At 42.8% G+C, this 5946-nt stretch overlaps 1 pseudogene; it reads right to left on the bottom strand.

The window, feature by feature from the left end:
• Positions 1–919: 919 nt before the first annotated feature.
• Positions 920–1430, bottom strand: LOC116752608 (annotated as a pseudogene).
• Positions 1431–5946: the final 4516 nt, after the last annotated feature.

Raw genomic sequence — 5946 nt, 5'->3', positions numbered from 1 at the left:
ACAGCACAGTCAATACCACAGAGAAATAGGGAAAGCAGAATTACCACAACATCGCCATTTATCACATTTTCTGAGTCTGAAATACAATTCATAACACAATCCCTGAAAATTTTTCACAAGTACTGGCTGAAAGGGTGTTGGGTATATTTAGAGGACTCCCTTCCAATCCCACCATACACACAGCATCACCTTCTTTGGATGAAGACCGGCCTTTGGCGTGCTCAGTGGTGGCTCATTTCACTTGCCCCACGTTCTCTTCCATTCCACGTTATTGTACAGTATCCACTTTTCATTGCCCTTCACAATTTGTCTCAAAAACTGAACGTTTTCATTACGTTTCAGTAGAGAATCGCATGCAGAAATACGGTCAAGAAGGTTTTTTGCACTTATGTGGAACCCAAACATCAAAGCGATTCATGTAACCAAGCTGGTGCAAATGCTTTTCAACAGTTGATTTGGATATGTTGAGTATGTTGGCTATCTCCCGAATGGTATAATGTCGATTGCTCTCAATCAATGTCTCGATTTGATCGCTATCAACTTCAACTGGTCTACCTGACCGTGGAGCATCATCCAGCGAGACATCTCCAGCACGAAACTTCGCAAACCACTCTTGACACGTTTGCTCAGTCACAGTACCTTCTCCATGCACTGCACAAATCTTTTTTTGCGTTTCAGTTGCATTTTTACCTTTCTTGAAATAAGCATAATATGCCGAAAATGTTGCTTTTTTCTTCCATCTTCAATATTAAAATGGCTACACAAAAATTCACCAATTTTGATGTGTTTCTTTAAGTGCACACTGATATGACAGCTGTCACATACAATCTAACAAAATTGCTTCGAATGAAGTTAAAGACAACTGAGCGCTACTAGAGCCATCTTACAGGAAAACCGAATGAACTTTATGGCTAACCCATTAAAAAAAAAAAATCAGGGAGTCTCCTTGTTCACCTTTATATCCTACCAGATGATCCAAATCTTCTTTAAATGGATCATAGCCTTGTTCCTTTAAACAACGTAGTGCCCAGAAAAGCTGGTCCAGGGGAGGAAATTCTTCCCAAGGAATCCACTCCCAACTTTCATTTTTCTCAGGCTCTACATTCTCTGAACCATGAGTCACGTCCACCTCTCCTTTCATTAAAATAGTGACATAATGGTAATTCTCTTCCTCAACGAAAGAATTCGCAACCGAGGCCAAGCGAACATTTTTCAGGTGAAGAGCTGCTTCTTCCCAGGTTTCCCTTTGAGCACATTCTTTCCAGCTTTCACTGAACTCCAGTTGGCCCCTGGGAAGTTGGAGATTGCCGGCTCCAAATGACCCTTTCTGTCTTCCTCCCCAGGAGGACGCAGTGAGGATGCCTGCAGCTGGTCACCATGACTCCTACCCTGACTCCTGGGCGCCGCCCCTGCGGCTCTGCACTGGCCATCAGAGCGCGAGAGTCTAATTCTATCTTGCTCTTCCTTTCCCCTTACGATGTTTTAGCAAAACTGATCTTCTTGAAGTTCCTTGAATACTTTGTACTCTCTTTTATTTCCTCCTCTCCTCCTTTACCTAGTGAGTACATTTGCATCCTGTTGATGTCTACCCAAGCACCACTGCCTTAAGGGGCCCAGCATTTCTCCTTTACCCTAGGTCAGATTGACGTGTTATACTTTCTTAGGACGGTCTTCCTTTACTTTGGAGCCATGAACTCATCTATAGGTGTAGAATCGTATGTGTGATTATTCGTTTTATATCTGCTTTCCCTATTAAAGACTAAGTCGCATGAGAGCAGGAATCCTGTCGGTTTTACTCACAATAGCTATTCCAGTGTTTGGCACGTAGAAGATGTCCTAAAAATATCTGTTAAAAAAGTAAATGAAAAGGTACAGAGTGTTGGCATCTCCATATAGAAAGTAATTCAGGCACAGGAGTGGATAATATCATTAAGTGAAAGCATGTAGATAAAAAAGAGAAAGGAGATTAACAGAGGACTCTGAGGGATATCACAATTTAAGACAGCCTGAGACAGAACACACAAATCTGACCAAGAAGGCTGTCCAGAGAAGTAAGAGGAAAATTAAGAGAGTCTGGCATCATGGAAGCTGAAGAGGGGGTGTTTCAAGAAGGAAAAAGCGGTCAACACAGGGATGTCAAATAGGAACTAAAGAGTGCCCATTGGGGCTTCCCTGGTGGCGCAGTGGTTGAGAGTCCGCCTGCCGATGCAGGGGACACGAGTTCGTGCCCCGGTCCGGGAAGATCCCACATGCCGCGGAGCGGCTGGGTCCGTGAGCCATGGCCGCTGAGCCTGCGCGTCTGGAGCCTGTGCTCCGCAACGGGAGAGGCCACAACAGTGAGAGGCCCGCGTACCGCAAAAAAAAAAAAAAAAAAGGTTGCTAATAATAACAATCTACCTAACAGTTGCTGAGCACAAACAATGTGCCAGGCACTGCTCTCAACTCGTCACATTTATTAACACATTTCATACTCAAAACAGACCTATTTAGTGAATATTTCATTACTTCTACCTACAGAGGAGGAAGCTGAGACTTAGAAGGCTGTTTCAGTCGAGTATCAAATTGATCCCAGATGCAGTGTGGGGGGTTGAAGAAGAAGCTGGAGACAAAGAAAGGGAGACAGAAAGTTAGGACACATATTGTAATAAGTTTGACTATTAAGAAAAGGAGGTTGTAATTGGACAGGAGAGTGTGGTAGAGGGAGAGAGTTTTTAAGGTGAACCAGATTTGCATTAGTTTAAATATTGATGGGAAGGGACCAACAGAGAAGGTTGACTTAAAGACATAAGAGAGGGAATTCTCAAATTATTGAGAATCTCAAACCATAGTAGTGCATTCCAAGAGAAAGTATATGCTGGGAGTAGCAATCCACACTGGACCCTGAGCATCCTTACATATTTTATGTCTGATCACTCTTTACCCAAGCCATTTTTCAGGACTGGGTTTGCACAGAGAGATGAGCTAACATCTCCACTGAGAAAACAAACAGGCTTGTTTCCACTAACTAAAGGTGGTGGATTCCCCAAGCTCAGTGGTCCCCTTTTTTAATGCAACCAATTGATGTGTAGGCATCTATAATGAGCCCATTGTGTCACTGCTATGGGATTTGGGGGGGGAAATGGGGAATTGACACAAACAAATGAAGCTCTGGCTACTGTTTTTGCCAGGAGTAATAAAGTCCTTTGTTTCTAACCCAGGAGTCTCATGTCTTCTGTCAGCATCTATGAAACAGTTACAGGCTAACTGGTTAATGTAAAAGTAGGGTAGAATCTGAGACCCTGCACAGTCCTTGTTATATACAGAAGAGAAATCACACACATGAGCATCTGTTACTCTGGGTTAGAGAATCATGTCCATTGCAGAGTGGAAAGACCCGAGCAGCCGCAGAAATGTTCCTGTTTTCTCCTTGTTCCACTTATGCCTGTTGATTGCTTGTAGCCTTGAAATTATTAGCAAAGCATAATACTGGATAGATCTCTTATCTTCCTGGGCCTGATTTGACAAGCTGATCCTTTGTGTTAGCTCAGGAAGGAGGAAGGAAAAGATGTCATACTTCTGTGCCTGCAATGAGATTTTAAAGAGCATCGAAAATACCCAATCCAGGCAACCGACAATTTTACTATATGTTAGCTCCTTGAGGGCAGAGATGGTGTGTATTTTGCTTATCGCTGTATTTCCAGTACTTAAGTCAGTGCCTGGCCCATACTATGCACAACAAATATTTACTGAAAAAGTGAAAAATAAAAGGAACTTCCCTGGAGGTCCGGTGGTTAAGACTCTGTGCTTCCACTGTGGTGGGCGCAGGTTTGATCCCTGGTCAGGGAACTAACATTCCCACATGCCATCTGGTGTGGCCAAAAAAAAGTGAAAAAAATGAATAGATGAGTAATGGATAGATTAATTTAGAGGAAGAAGGCTCGGTAAAAAAGACTGAGAGAGAGGAGTGGGAGAAGGTGGAAAGAAGCAGACAGTGTGGAATCCTGGTACCCAAGGAGGAGAGACTTTTTAAAAGGGAATGAACAACAAAATCAATTCTGTTGAAAATCAAAAAAAAAATGAGGACTGAAAACAATCTGGTCTATTTGGAAATTATAAAGTCTTTCTGTTACAGTGCAGAATGTGGAAGGCAAGTTAGCCTTTGGGGATGACTATTTTAAAAATTTTTTCCAAGCCCAGAATAACCTATTCTTTCTTCTTATTGAAAACAGAGCTTCCAAGGTCATGCCTTCTTGGATCTATTATATTGCTGCTTATCTATAACATGACCCAGTATCATCCCTGAGGATCACACTTGATGATGTTCTGGTATATTGTGATACAATATTGTCATCACAGTCTCTTTATGTGAGGGAACTGCAAGCAATGAAAACAAAGCTTGTACACAGAGCCTACTGCAAACATCAACTTGACATACACTTAATGATATGCAACATCATCTTTGTACTTCATCATATCACACACAAATGGCAAAGGAAGGTGAGCGAGCCAGTAAAACTGAGCTGAACAAAAATTCATCTAATTTATTTTTCTGAGCTACTTTTCTCTACATCCAGTTCAACTCACAGTCCAAATACATTCATTCTCTTCCAGTTTTCAAGAAAGAGCCAAACTCTCTGTAGGCTGAGAGCTAAGGATATTATTTCCAGGAATGGATAAGGCATTCACCCTAGGCATTCGGTTAGAGAAACAGAAATGTTTAGCCAAACTCAAGGTTCACCCCTTAGGAGAATGAAAGGTATGGTCCTCTGAGAGATTTTAATCTTTTGGACAGTGACTGGTTCTGCCTCTCCTCTTTTCCTTGGGGTCTAACATAACTCTAGCATTTAGATGGTGCTTAGTAAGTGTTTCCTAAATGAATGGTGAGTGGAGACACATCTAGAGAGGGAGAAGAGGGGCCATGGGAAAGGTGAGGACAAAAACAGGCCTTGGGAATCAGAGGCAGGTAATGAATAATGGTTAGCTGACTGCCTGCTTGATTGTGATAACTGGGTTGATCTAGAAATTATTCAAAGACCTTTGAATACTTAACTCTAAGGGTCTTGAATGGGGGGAGGGGCACCTGGAGCTCTGGATACTGTAGAGGTCACTGCTTGAAAGGTGCATGTTTTCCCAGGTGTTGGGACACAGGACAGAATACACACTGGGGTCCTGTTGATAGATGATAGATAGGAAGATAGATAGATAGTTAGATAGATAGGTAGGTAGATAGATAGATAGATAGATGATAGATAGATGATAGATGGGGAGCCTTTTCTTGCCCAGTGATTGTACGAGTTAATGGGAAAACTTTCTTGGGAAAGTGAATGTGAGGGTGGCGTTCTCCTCTCAGGGTGGATTTTGATTAGCCTTGTCCCCACATATCAGATTCAAGGAAAGAGTAAGATCCCTTAATGGTAGTGAGAAGGAGAGACACACAAGCTGGGACAGCCAGCAGAGAAACTAGGAGAGTGGCTGCTTTGGGGCCTTGGACAGCTCTAGGTCATGGGACAGCTGATGGAGTGAGAAGAGGATTCAGAAGCTAGGAATTAAGAAACAGAGCTCAGAAACTGGCCTCTCTCTTTTCTATTACCTCTGATTAACCCTACCCCTTTTAGTTGACTGCCTCTCTACACCTCAACCTCAACTATCAAACTAGCTAAAGGGAACTGGCCATTTTATACATCCAGAAACCTCACAATTCATACCAGTCTGATAAAAAAATGTATGTGGCAAACTGATATTATGACTTTAGGGGGTTCTAGCAAGGATTTTATCTGAACAGGACTTTTTTCTCTTCTCTTTTCCGTGATTACAGAGCTCCTTTCTTGTGGGCTGGGGCAGAGTGAGGGCTGTTTGCACCTGTCTGTCCCATGACCACCATCAAACTATAGGGTGGGCCCAGGACCCCAGCTGGGACACCCGGAGAATTCTGTCTCCCCAACCACATGGTTAGATCAAGGAAGGGCA

This window comes from Phocoena sinus, chromosome 4 (genome assembly GCF_008692025.1).
Source record: "Phocoena sinus isolate mPhoSin1 chromosome 4, mPhoSin1.pri, whole genome shotgun sequence".
Classification (NCBI taxonomy): domain Eukaryota; kingdom Metazoa; phylum Chordata; class Mammalia; order Artiodactyla; family Phocoenidae; genus Phocoena; species Phocoena sinus.
The sequence above is the reverse complement of the archived record's forward strand: the minus strand, read 5'-3'. Positions and strand labels throughout refer to the sequence as shown.